The sequence below is a fragment of the Ursus americanus genome, chromosome 25 (assembly GCF_024610735.1).
Source record: "Ursus americanus isolate L20-20 chromosome 25, mUrsAme1.1.p, whole genome shotgun sequence".
NCBI classification, from domain to species: Eukaryota; Metazoa; Chordata; class Mammalia; order Carnivora; family Ursidae; genus Ursus; species Ursus americanus.
The window spans coordinates 20,717,520-20,731,418 of NC_142151.1; the positions used below are offsets into that span (position 1 = coordinate 20,717,520).

The 13,899-nt window shown below is 45.6% G+C and overlaps 1 pseudogene across 7 annotated transcripts in view; it reads right to left on the reverse strand.

Moving 5' to 3' along the window:
• Positions 1-13,899, reverse strand: part of LOC123781782 (cationic amino acid transporter 3 pseudogene) — a 60,057-nt pseudogene that overhangs the window by 6,778 nt on the left and 39,380 nt on the right. The window contains exons 1-3 of one of the 7 annotated variants that reach the window (XR_015721617.1): positions 8,437-8,553; positions 7,843-7,891; positions 1,086-1,155 (exon numbers count right to left, since the gene is read on the reverse strand). The exons of 1 other annotated variant lie outside the window; for it this stretch is intronic. The product of XR_015721617.1 is annotated as a cationic amino acid transporter 3 pseudogene, transcript variant X3 (transcript). Of the gene's footprint in view, positions 1-1,085; positions 1,156-7,842; positions 7,977-8,436; positions 8,573-13,899 lie in introns of those variants that run through there. 5 more of the 7 variants (XR_015721619.1, XR_015721618.1, XR_015721615.1 and 2 more) reach the window with 5 other exon arrangements.

A 13,899-nucleotide genomic window follows, 5' to 3' on the forward strand; every position in this document is an offset into this window, starting at 1 on the left:
AAGTCCCTTGTATGCTTTCCATAATGCCCCCAGCTACCCCTTCCCTCCTTCCTCCTTCCTGTGTTCCTCTCAGTCTCTGATTTCCTTCTAAACTCCAAAACAGAAGGTCCATCCCACCTCACCAAGAGCTGTCAAATTCAATAATCCACCCACTAAATTGCAGGCTGTCTTGCTTTCTGGCCAGTCTCACCCACTCTCCTTTGTCCTGGAAGTCATTATGTTCACTCTTCTGTCTCTAAGAAGGGTATTGCCCACGCTCTGGGCCTTTGCTTTTCAAAACATTTTTCCAAGGCAGTAACTTCCCCTGGTTCCTGTGGTTGGGTGCTCCTACTAATCAGGAAGTTGGCCTGAATAGCTTCAAAGATAGTTTGGATATCAGTTGCTTTGCTAGAAGTTTGAGAAAGTCTTGAGAGGAAGGTTAATGACACTGTTAAATCATTATTTTCAATTTCTCAAAGTTTCAGAGAAGTGGACTTTAAAAGCAACATCTTCAGAGATTATACCAAACCTCTCTAACCAAGCACAGGTCCTATCTGATCCCAAAGTATATAAATTCTCTCATCCTCCTTAAAATTTCCAGACAATGAAAACTACAGAGCCAATGAAACCAGTAGCTCCCAAACAAACAAGTACAAAGCCTTTTAGATAGCTGAGCTTCCCCGGAGTTTACAAAGCTATAACTCAATCAGCCCTAGACTCTGGTAGGGGACAGTCAGAAATACACAAGTATAGTCATCGAGTTCAGGGCAAGAGCTTTAAATAATAGTAAGTGTGGTGCATATATACACCAACACTCCTAAGAGGAAACAGTTGAGAATACATTTGAATTGGTAAACAGAGCAAAAGCCACCATGAACACTGGGGCCAAGCCTCATATCCAAGGGTAGCAATTATTAGTTAACAAAACCAAATGAAAAATGGAATCTTCCCATTTTCTCTTTCTCTTTGTGTCTTCTCTAGAAGTCTATGTCAAATCATGGTCCTTCATTTACTCATTCAACAAATAGACTGCTCCTCATTTATTCAGCACTGTGGATAAATCAAAGAGAAACACAAACACCCCTTCATTTGAGTTGTTTACATACCTGCAGTAGGAAGCAAAAACTAAATGAACAAGTAATGAGAATGTATATTGTGTTGGATTTGTACTCAGCGCTGCAGAGAAAAGTAAAACAAAAAAGTTAGAGTGTGCTCAGAGTGTGTGTTGTGATTTTAAAATGAGTGGTCCAACCCAACTTTACCTTCACACTGTAGTGCAACCCTCACCACCATCCATCTACAAAACTTGTTCATCTTCCTCAGCTGAAACTCCATACCCATTAAACAGTAGCTCCCCATTCTTCCCTCCCTGCAGCCCCTGTCAACCACCATTCTACTTCTTGTCTTTATGAATTTGATTAATGTAGGTACCTCATGTAACTGGAATCATATAATATTGTCCTTTAGTTACCCATTCATTTCACTTAGCATTATGTCTTCAAGGTTCGTCCATGTTGTAGCACGTGTCAGGAGGTCCTTCCTCTTTAAGGCTGAATAATATCCTATTGTGTGTATATGCCACATCTTGTTTATCTGCCTATTCACTGATGGACATGTGGGTTGTTTCATCTTTCAGGTGTTGTGAATAATGCTGTTATGAAGACATGTCTACAAATATCTTTTTGAGTCCCTGTTTTCAAATCTGTGGGCTATATATCCAGAATTGGGATTGCTGGATCATAAAGTAATTGCATACGTAGTTTTTTAAGATGTCACTGTACTGTTTTCCACAGTGGCTGCACCATTTTACTTTCCCACCAGCAATGCACAAGCACCCCAATTTCTCCACATCCTCACCAACACTTGTTATTTTTTATTTTTTAATAGCAGCCATCTTAATGGGTGTGGAATGGTACTTGGCTATTTTTGAGGAATTACAAGGAGGCCTGTGGAGCCAGGGCAGAGTGAGTGAGGGGAGAAGAAATAGAGAATGAGGTCAGAGAGAAAGCAGGAAGCCAGATCCTTCACATAGGGCCTGGGCATCACTGTGAGGACTTTGGCTGTTACTTTAGATATGATGGAAACCCTAGAAAAGCCGATAGTTTCACATGTTGCCACTTAGACACTTTGCACCCTGTCCACACTAGACCTCTATCTAGTAGGTTCCTACACTTTATGGATACTGCATATGCATGGCCAGCCACCTGCCATACTCCCTGGTCTACCCTCCCAGTCCATAAAATTCATAATTCTATGCAAAGAGATCTTTCCAGATCTCACTCAGATTCACCCGATATCACAGAGTGTTGTCCTTTCTTGAAGCAGGATAACACCCTAAATCACATTCTTCCTGACCACTACATTGCAGCAGATAACTGAAATGTGAGTGCTCCCTACCATCCATCCGGTAAAGGACACTTTCCTCAAGTCTTAAAAAGAAACATACTCTCTCTTTCTCTCTTAACTAGACCTGCAGTTTGCTGCTCTCTATTAAGTCCAAACTTCTAAGATTGTATTTCTAAGTCTGTCTATTTTACTGTTCTTCTACCACTTACTCCTACTATTAACCTTTTCTGTGTATCTCTGCTTAAGCATGGCAAATCTTTCCCCACATGTGCACATCTTGCTGGCATTAACATCAGCCCTCATACAGACTGTCCCTCTCTGCCTGGAACATGCTCTTTCCAACGCTGTTCAACATGACCCTCCTTCTAGAAGCTTCTCTGGGCACATCTACAGACTGGCATTTCATCTCTCCAGGATGCTCTCCTCGCCCCCTGATCTCCCCACATTAATGTCCAGTGTCATAACTCAGGGTCTAGAACACTGTGCTGGGGGAATCCCAGTTAGGGAAGAGGGTAGGAGTAGTAGGTGATGAGGTGGAGGCCAGGAGCAAAGCTTCTGCCTGATGATGCTTCCAGTTTGCCTTTCCCTCCCCAGCTGAAGCCTGATGTCCAAAGAATTAAGTAGCTACAACAAAGGAAGAACCCCATGATCTATAACTCAGTGTGAGAATGTCAGAGATCTGACCCACAAACTGAGATCCAAGTCTCTTCCACCACAACAAAGTGAATGAAAGTACAAGGGAAGTAACCCAAGTCAGCTGAGACAAAGTGCATTATTTGTGACATTTATGTTTTGCTCCAGTGTCATCTCCTTGATGTGTGACAACTGAACAGACAGACAACGCAGAGTTTTATTACTTTCACTGATTTACTTTATTTGGAAAATAAGTCACTTAATGCTTTGGCATCAGGCAACATGACATGATACTCAAGCTGCAATAACTACATGTAAGGCTAGTTTGCATAAGGGAGGAGTAAGATAATACTCAATTGACTACATGGTGTGTAGAATAGCATTTCTCTTGTTTCAGGAGGATAGGGAAATGTCCATGAAATGCCCTTGTATTGTAAACTCCCAGGGAAAAGAATTACCTGTATTTGCTGCCATTCTTCCTGTGCTATCTGAAAATAAGTACACAGATGGGTTCTGTGTACTTTGAATTGGGTCTAAAGTAAGAAATTGGATGGTCCCTCAAGTGGAAACAACAAAAAGTTTCTAAGTGGGAAGGACTAGATTTAATCTATTAAAGATCAGATTTTAACTCCGTGTAAATGTAAAAGGCAAATTCCAAATTAGAAAATTCAGGCACCACACTGATTCTTTGTACAAAAGAACTCAAGCAAAAGCAACATATTTCTTCTCCCTAAATTATCAATACCACCACTATTACCTCCAAATCATCACACACTCAGTTACACACAGTGCAAAACAATGGTGGCAAATAGAGCATTCCCCATTCTGGGAACTTAGAATCAAGGACATTTCATGAATACCTCCCTACCTCCCAAAATAAGTTAAAGATATATAAACTATGAACCAGGAAGGGTATTCCTCAATCAGAAATGAACAGTCAAGGCAAAGGGCATGTCAACATCCCAGATGGCTTCCTAGTTGATGGAAGAATAGTAAGGACCACATTTTCCATTGTTGGCGAGACTAAAGATATGAACAGACACTTTTCCAATGAAGACATACAAATGGCTAAGAGATACATGAAAAAATGTTCAAAATCATTAGCCATCAGGGAAATTCAAATTCAAATCAAAACCACCTTGAGATACCACCTTACACCAGGTAGAATGGCAAAAATGGACAAGGCAAGAAACAAGAAATATTGGAGAGGATGTGGAGAAAGGGGAACCCTCTTACACTGTTGGTGGGAATGCAAGTTGGTAGCCACTTTGGAAAACAGTGTGGAGGTCCCACAAAAAGTTAAAAATAGAGCTACCTTATGACCCAGCAATTGCACTACTGGGTATTTACCCCAAAGATACAGACATAGTGAAGAGAAGGGCCATATGCACCCCAATGTTCAGCATTGTCCACAATAGCTAAACTGTGGAAGGAGCCAAGAAGCCCTTCAACAGATGAATGGATAAAGAAGATGTGGTCCATATATACAATGGAATATTACTCAGCCATCAGAAAGAACAATTACCCAACATTTGCAGCAACATGAATGGGACTAGAGGAGATTATGCTAAGTGAAATGTCAAGCAGAGAAAGACAATTATCATATGGTTTCACTCATTGGTGGAACATAAGGAATAGCAGGGACATTGGTAGGAGAAGGAAGGGAAGAATGAAGGGGGAGTAAACAGAAGGGGGAATGAACCATGAGAGACTATGGGCTCTGGGAAACAAACTGAGGGCTTCAGAGGGGAGGGGGGTGGGGGACTGGGATAGGCCAGTGATGGGTATTAAGAAGGGCATGTATTGGATGGAGCACTGGGTGTTATACGCAAACAATGAATCATGGAGCACTACATCAAAAACTAATGATATACTGTATGGTGACTAACATAACATACTAAAGAATTTTTTTAAAAAAAGACTATTGAGTATCTTCTGTGCCCTGTGGGTCAGCCTGAGAAGGCTACATTGAAGAGGGGGGAATTACTCCATCTTGATAATTCAGCTTGAAAATTCAAGCTACATCTTCAGCTTGGGCCATGATCCAATAAATAGAGCCGCTTCTAGGCCTTCCTTCCCTGCCTTCCACCAAAAACACAAAACAAACCTCAGCACACCTTGAAATAATAAATCCAGTTTATACAGGTAAATATTAGCTACAGATACTTATACAGATCAAGATACTAAGATATAATACTAATAATAACTAAAAACAATAATTCTCAGTCTTAGTCTATGCAGGAAAGGAAAAGAGAGAGAAACAATTGCAGTAGTAATAAACATGTAACTTCTCCCCTGATGGGAAAAGAAGTAAAGTCAGATAATTTCTCTGAAAGATTGGAAAGAAAGCTGAAGTCACCAAATTCAGCACATACTAAAGAAAATAGATATCCAAACTTATCTCCCGGGAGTCTTCTGAGAACAACCTCACCAAATGGATCACTTATCAGGCATCCTCCCACCTATGATCTTACTTTGTACTATATTCAGTTTGCATGTTACTTGGAAGAAGACTTTGTCTCCCTTTCTAAAATAAATACTGTTAGGGAAGAACCTGCTTCATGTTCTCACAATGAGGCTAGAAACTCTTATTCTGCAAGTAAATATTACAAGTAGGTAGATTTGAACTTGAAGACATGGCAGCCCCAAACCATTTGCTCATTAGATCAAGTGGAAACACAGCCACTTCCTCCAACTTATCTACCTACCCTACCAACCCCAGCACTACACTTCTCAAATTCCATCCCAGTGTGGCAGAGGCTGAATTTCAAGTTAGTAAAAACCCATCCTGATGCAGACTAACACACAGCAAACCATCTGTGTGTAGACCAAATCCATCGACCCAAATGTAGCCCCAAATCTATGTAGATGTAGACCAAAACATTTTACTTCCTTCCCAGAAAATATATGCAGTCCCTGCTATAAGCACACACTATTATTTTGGTAAATAATAAGATAACCAGAGCTTCTCTAGAGGCTGTATAGACTCCATATTATCCAGTATCATTCTGGAATGGTTGTGAACAGGTGCCTTTTCTTAGTCCCTCTGGGATAACTGCAGAGAAGACAGTTAAATGCAACATTCCTCATCCATGGTTTGACACATTGACAGGTTTAGTTTCAGTCAGAATCCACTTCTGGAAATTCTTAACATTTCTATCACACCAAAACAAGATGATCACTTGACAAATTAGAAAACCTTGAATTTCTGCTTCTAGAGGTCTTCAGAAAGTAGATGGGCTACCAGGAAGAACCAGAATGAGATTTTCCAAACAGGAAGCAGAAAGAGAGCTGGGAAAGCCAAGAGGGCTGTGTAATTAAAGGATTAGAAAGTGATGGGATACATTGATGTCAACAGTGAAAATCGCTTTCTTCTCTACGTCCACCTATGATTCTCTATCTCTACTTCCTTTTCTCAACCTTGAATCCTGCCCACACAGAGCAACTAGTAAAAGTCCTCAGGAAAAAGCAATAGAAGGAAATCCATCTGCCTGTCCACCTCATTTTCCAAACTATAGTTATAACATAGAATGGCCTTTTCTACAATGAGCACTAATTCACAGTCATTTTTCCCAAGAAGCCTTGCTAAACAGCTTTGTTTTTCCCTCAAAATCCTTCCTTTCCTTGTAAACACAAAATCAAAATCCACCCAGTGGTCCCATCAATCACTATACCATCTCCCCCTTTAGAAAAGCACCTGTGAGCCTATGGCTCCTTCTTTCATGAACCTCTTCCCAATACACACCCTCACTAATATCCTGAAGACAAGGGTCGACAATCTCTCTGGCTATCTTCCTTCATATTTTTCTTTAAGTGTGTCCTTCTACACCCCACCCCAAGTACTCAACTATCTCTGTCTCTCAGTCCTCTCTCACCATACTGTGCTTGGTTTCTCTCAGAGTCCTAGGTAGCTGCTCCACACTCCCACCACCTGCCTTGGAAAGTTAATTTGTTTTGTTTTGTTTTGTTTTGTTTTGTTTTGTTTTGTTTTGTTGTTTTGTTTTGTTGTAGGAAAGAAACCAAGTCAACTGAGTCATATGAAAGTTGTATCATGCCTCAAAGTCCTGAGTTCTTATCCAAATATAGATCCATACAACTTCTCCGCCAAGACCCACCTGCCTCACCCCAGCTCAGACAACATAATCTACAACAAAGAGCTTCTGACTCCACATTTTAAGGAACACTATTTAACCTTCTTCCCTAGTTCTTTCTAATTCCCACTCTTCCCACTCTGCTTTAAGATTTCTACAAAAATAAAAGAAAAATAGATGAGGATAAGCCAAAAGAATATAACCCAAAAATCATATTTATCAAATTGGAATATACTTAATGAAGAAATTAGACCTTTCCACACGATTTTGCTTAAACGAAGGTTAAAATGAATCTACCTTGTGGTAATGCATAACAGGTTATCAATTGGTAATGGAGAAAAGTTGCCCAAGAACTGCTAGAGAGCAAGAGAAAGACAACCTAGAAATCAACATTTGCCACATATAATCAATAAAACAGGTGTCATGCCTGGATAAGTGTTGTCTGGGCTTCTGTGTTGGGGTGCTGCCCACAGTGTACATGGTGATGGGGAGGAGTGGGGGGAGAAAAGTTTAAGACTCCAAGGCCTTTAAAATTAAACAGTTGCAAATATGTTTTGTAATAACAGCAAACTGCCTCTTGGAGATCCAGTGTTTTAAAGACCACAAGGCAGCCACACTTGGTAATCTTTCCTCCCACAGGTTGACCCGGCCTATAATCCATCCCCACCGCAACTTTTTAAAATTAGATAAGAAAGATAGGGAGATATCTTCACCAGCTGTAAAAATAGATATTTAGTTCCTTGAGCCTGAACGAAGAAGAACCTCAAATCCTCTATGGTGATGGGGGACCCACCTTATCAAACTGCACCTGCTCTTCTGCAAAGTGCACACCAATGTCCTCCCTAAGAAGATACGACACAGAGACTTTCAGAATCTCCAGTGAGAAATGAGGCAAAACATGAAGGAGGCAGCAGAGCCAGGTGGAAGAATCTTCACTCATTCCAGGAACATGTCTAGGCATACTATGTTCTGGGCCCTGTGGGAAATACAAAGATGAAGAAAGCAAGCTCTGCACCAGGTCAGAAAGGTAAGGCCAGGAAGGAGGGCAGGGTACACAGGTGGGAAGGATGCTGGAGGAGAAGCACCAAGGAATAACCTCCCCTAATTCATACTTTGCTCATCAGAGTTGAGAACCTTTCTGGTCTGGAGGAGAATATGTAAGCTTCCAAATCACTCGGACCCCAGCAAATCACTTGCCCTTCCAAAATTCAAAAGGCCTCTGGTCTGCACTCCCCCAATCCAAAGTGTAGTTCTGGAAATCATGAAATACCATCTGCTCAGACCCCACAGAGCTTGGACAGCCAGCTACACTGCAAGCGTAGTCTTCCTCCTCTCTGGCTCTGTTTCAGTGTTCTTACCAACTCTATAAACAGGAGAAATCACTTACCAATGGTCTTTTTCTCCCTCAGAGAGAAAGACCTGAGAAGAAAGTGCAAGATGAACCCAGGAACAATTAAGGATCTTGGCCAAGCAGAGTCAGGAATTGGAATGGAGGTTACTGGGGCCCTCGAGGAGTTAAGGCTCTGGGGAGGCGGGGCCCTCAGGAGGTGGGCCTCTTAGGAGGCAGAGCACTAGCAGGCCGAGCCTCAGGAAGTTGGGGCTATAGAGAGGCAGGTGCATGCAAGGGGTGGGAAAGGCTGAGGGATGTGGCTTAGCTGGAATCCAGGAGGAAAGATGGAGGTGGGCAGTGGAAGATTAGTGGTGCCCTGCATGGGTGAGGAGGTGCATTGGGGGTTAAATGGGACTTTGTTGGAGACTTTTTTGGCACCAAGATGTAAATTTGGAAGTAAATAAGCTTTTCAGGGTCCTGAGTATAGAGATCCTGGTTGGAAGTAGGAGAGTGTGGGCAGCCAGGTGGAGCCCAGGCTGTGGTGATTTGGAGGCCAGGCCCAGATCCAGCTAAGGGGCTCAATCAGCAGTCCTGTAAACAAGGACAGAAGCCCCTACATCCCTCTCCAGCCCCCTCTCCCGGAATCTCCTACTAACTTCCTCTACCAGCACCATCCATGCCGAACCCATCACCAACATTTCCCATCAGTCCAGGAATAAAACTAGAAGGAAACTGGCTTAAGCTTCATTGCAAGGGATTTCCTGAGACAGTCAGCGTTCATAGCATATTCTAATTGCATATACATTGAGACTTGTGCTGGAGGAAGTAAAGGAAAAGATACAGCCTCTGCCTAGAGAGCTTCCTGCTCTAATCACTCAAAACAGAGGACTTCCAAGACCCTGAAACAGACACCAAAGGAAGATGCTTCCTCCTTCCCAGAGTGTTAATCTTCAGAGACAAGACTTCTCAGAGATGGAGAAGGTGGGGCTACTTAGAGACCAATGGCTGAATGCACAGGTGATGGGCCCACAAGCCATCGGTCTCAAGGTCAAGGGACACAACTGCCTGTACTTGAGAGTACTGATAGTCCTCTAAACCATAAATTGTGTGCCTTAAAAACTGGGGTGGAGTTTAAGGGAGGAGAGAGGCAGGCAGCAGCAGGTCCTTAAAGGGACAGAGTCTGTACTAACTACGCTAATGCAGAGTATTGAACTTGAAGCAGAAAAAATTTCTCCAGATCTCAGGAAGAACCTCCACCTGAGGAAAACCTACAAATCACACCAAACTTGCCATAACACACCTCCAGGAGGCATGGGCCAAAGGCACTAATTGAGCACCTTCTGTGTTCCAGACACTATGCTGGGTAGGGGATGGGTGACCAGCCAAGACTACAGAGCCAGAATTGCTAGAGGCAAAGGTGACAGGCAGGATTGGAAGGATGGTTGTCATGATAGAACAGGAGAGGAGGGACTTCTGGGTATTTGATCTGTGTCTGTTCCAACAGTCCTAGGCTGTCTTCCCTTGTCTAAAGGTGGGATTTTCCCAGATGGGAATTTGCTTGAGGGCAAGAAAGACACATTCAGGAGAAGGTCTGTCTATCCTTGCATCTGGTCCGAAGAGCAATCCTTCCCCTTTCTCCCTGTACTACTCACTGCCTGCTGGTTAGAGGGTGGGAGGTTGGGAACATACCAGGGTCCCCAGAAAATCACCAGGTATGGAAAAGAACTGGCCCAGGGCTGGGAGGATGCAAAGGATGACGATTTGGGACCATAAGTCTCTCATGGAGGGGGGGTACAGATGGGAGGACCTGTTGGTTCTGCCCATCTAAGTGATTTCTCCTGAAGCATCTGAACCTTGAGGTGTGGGAGGAGGGAAGAGGGGAAGAGGCAGAGATGTGAGCCAGAGACAGGGGAAGAGGCTGAGAGACACAGAGATAAGAGAAGCAGAGAGAGAGCTGGGAGGGAGACCAAAGAGGGAACAGGGGTGGGGGAGGCAGCAAAGGAGACAGACAGGAGGACATGCAGGGGAGACACAGAAAGGCTCACAGGGTGAGACTCACACAGATGTGATGGGAAGAGAGACCCTCAGACACTGAGGGAGGGATACAGGAAGGGAGGCAGCCAGAAGGGGGAGCTGAGGGCAGACCCAGTCCTGGGAAATCTGGAGTCAGAGGACAGACAGACCCACAGAGAGACAGATGTGCTGACAGAGATGAAGGTGAAGGAGGCCAAGATCAAGGAAGCAGACAGGGCTGCATGGAAGAGGGGAAGGGAGCAGACAGAGAGAGAGAAGGAAGCAGGCGTGCAGCAGGAGGGGGAGCCAGGCCAGGGAGGGGGCTGCATATTGGCTCCAGGAGCCTCTTCCCTCTCACCTGACTCCTGCTGAGCCCGGGCCCCTCTCAGGAGCAACAGCTGCTGGATGGGCCCAGAAAGCTGCAAGGGTGAGGGTGCTGCCAGGGCTGCCCCGGCCTCCCTCCCAGTGCCCACCTGGTGGGCTCAGAGGCCCTACATGGATATGAACACTGCCTCCCTTCCTTCCCCCTACAGTGCTGCCATCCAAAGAGGCCTGAGCTCAGCCCTAATATCTCAGGGTTCATGCAGTCTGGCACACCTAGTGCTGGGGAGTGGGTGCCAAGGAAAAAGAGAAATTGAGGCAGAGAGGCAAGGGATGTTGACAAGCTCTGGAGAAGGTGCTGGACATACAGGTTAGGGATCCCATGGAGGAGAATGAGGACAGGTTAAGGTTTGAGACTGTGTCTGCATTGGGACCTAGAAGCACCACTCACAGTATGAGCAAAGTAACCTACTACAGACTGTCCATAGTTTGGGGTCAATAATGTAGACATGTTCTGAACAGTCAGGATCAATGCTTTCAAGCAGCTCCTCACTAAAAAGCCCCTGTAAATAAACAAATGAAACCCACAAAAGGAGAAACTGAGAACTTGAGGCCAGTGTATAAGCTTGAATATGGGTTTGAAGACAATAATGTTGAATCAACCAGCCAAGTGTGTGAAGACCCTTATAAGACTTAGCATGGCAGCTGGGCCTTGCCTTTCCCCCAGGCTTTCCTGGGGCTCTGCAAGGACCAACTCCCCAGCTCCTCTCAAGGCCAGGGGAAATCCTAAGATCATTAACTTAAGCAATCTAAAGGGGAATTGTCACCCCCCCCTTCTCTGTCACCTGCATTTGACATTCCCAGAGACCAGATACATGGTTACAACTAGAGCCCAAGGAGTCTCTCTAGCAGCAGGAGGGAGAGTGGAGAGGGAACCTTCCAGAGAAGTCCTGCAGAGAAGACCAGGGAGCAAAACCTACCAGGTCCATCCTACTCCCATGGACACTTGGAAGTTTAATAAAATTCAGAATGTCCAAGGCTTCCATGTAATTAAAGCTAGGAGCTGGATTTTCTTCTAGAATTTCTTTTGTTCTCCAAGTTCTACCCTTTACCCTCCATCTCCCCCATGTACATACTTCTTTAATGAAAAACACTGAAACAGATTCTGGACTTTAGAAATGTTTCCACTAATGACATGGACTTAATTTCTATGAAAGAAATTTAGAACACTTTAGAAAGGACTTCATTAGAGCTAGGGTTGGTAAATGCTAAAAACAGAGAAACACACACCCACACACCCCCGCACCCCCTCCCACAACTCAAACTGGAAAAGGAAAACCCTCTCTTGACTCTATTTCTTTCCTGTGAGATTGATCCAATGATATTTCCCACATCTCGGAATAAAATATATTCTCTCTGAACATTAGGAAGTTAATTCCCCTCTAACCCTAAGCTCTAGGAGAGAGATGACTGTTTCCCTTCCCCAGTCATGGCAAACATTCTGAGGAATGATGACGCAGCCTGGAGGGAAGAGCCCACATGCACAGGACTAGTGTCATATGACCACGCTGTGGGGGCCCCTCCTGTGGCTCTGCCCTGGGAAGCAGCCAGGCTTGGGGCCCAGGTGTGGAAGGGAAAAGGTTCTCCCCAGAGGGCTAAAGCCCTGCCTCCTGGGCCCTTCTCAGCATGTCCTGCCCAGGAGAGTTTTGCCAAGTTGAGACCTCAGCTGGGGAGCGGGAAAGGAATTCCTTACCCTCTGAAGATGAGAGGCTGAACCACAGCATTTATAGAATATCTTTCAGCTTTAAACACAGAATTCAGTCCATGGAAGGGGTGGGTGAAGGGGAGAGCCAGGAGAAAGTTCTCAGAGCCTTCAGGCTTCCCATGACCCCTTCCCACCCCATCCCTGTCTCCCTCTCCCTCTTTCTGTCTCCTGACTCCCCCAGAGGCCTCTTTCCCACCTGTCCAGGCCCTGGCTGCTATCTCCCCCCAGCCATGGCTCCCCAGCCTATGTGGTCCAGGCTCAGTCATCCTCACAGCCTAGGAGGACACATCAAGGCCAGGAAGTCAGCCTCGCTCCCAGCGTCCTGCCCGCCCAGCCCAGGGTCACCGCGGAGCTACAACCCTGGACATTTTACACTGTGACCCCGCATCCAGCAGACCCTGCCTCCTCCATCCCTCTGCCTCCCTCACACACATTCCCCAACACACACACACATACACACACATACACACACACACGTCCTTCCCCAAGGTCACGCACTTCCTGAAGCTCTGGCTTCTCTGATCCTCTCCTCTCCATGTTCCTGCTCCTTGCTGACTAACTGAGCATCATTCTCCTTGTCTCCTCGGAAACCTTCTAGACTCCTGTGTCTGCCTCCATCTTCCCTCCTGTGGTCATTGCCTGTCTCCCATCATCTGAGTCATGGGGTCTGGTCCACTTGCCCTTAACCCACTCAGCTGACACACATTTGCTGAGGGAGCGCCCAGAGCGCTGTGTCTCTCTGTCCTGCTGTCAGCCTCCTCTCCCAGCTGTCAGGGAGCACCCAGGCCAGGGCCCCTGCTCCTCCCGCTGGGTCTCCCCTGGGTGCCCAGCACACACAGAGAGGCTGGAGTGTGGGACTCACTGCTTCTGCTCCCAGGAGAAAGGAGGGAACTGAGACAGAAACCCAGGCAGGGACACATGTGAGCTTCCACTGCCCTGTGAGCCTTAGTGTCAGCGTGGCAGGCAGCTGGAGGGAATCCCTGTCTAGGGGACCGTGCTTTCACACCTGTGTGTGTGTGTGTGTGTGTGTGTGTGTGCACCTGCCATGGAGGGAGGGGAAAGGAGGCTGTGGGTGTGAGACTCCAAGAGTGCAGGTCCTGTCTGGAGGGTAGAGTCCTGGGGAAGCTGGACTCACAGACCCCCAGCAGCTCCCAGCACACACGGGCCCATGACCACAGGGACAGAGGGCGGCCAGTGCGGCCACCACAGGATGGATGCAGATTGGCTTTTGAGCAATGCGTCCTTACTCCCTGGGTTTGAATTTGCTCATTCACGTGGTTTCCTGTGTCCTGTGTTTCAATCCTGTCCCCATCCTCCCTTCTTGTCCACACTCACGGGCATTTCCCGTGTTCCAAGCTTAAAGCCTTTCTTAGGCTGAACCATATGAAATTCCTGCTAGTCAGTGAGTTTTGGCTTCTACA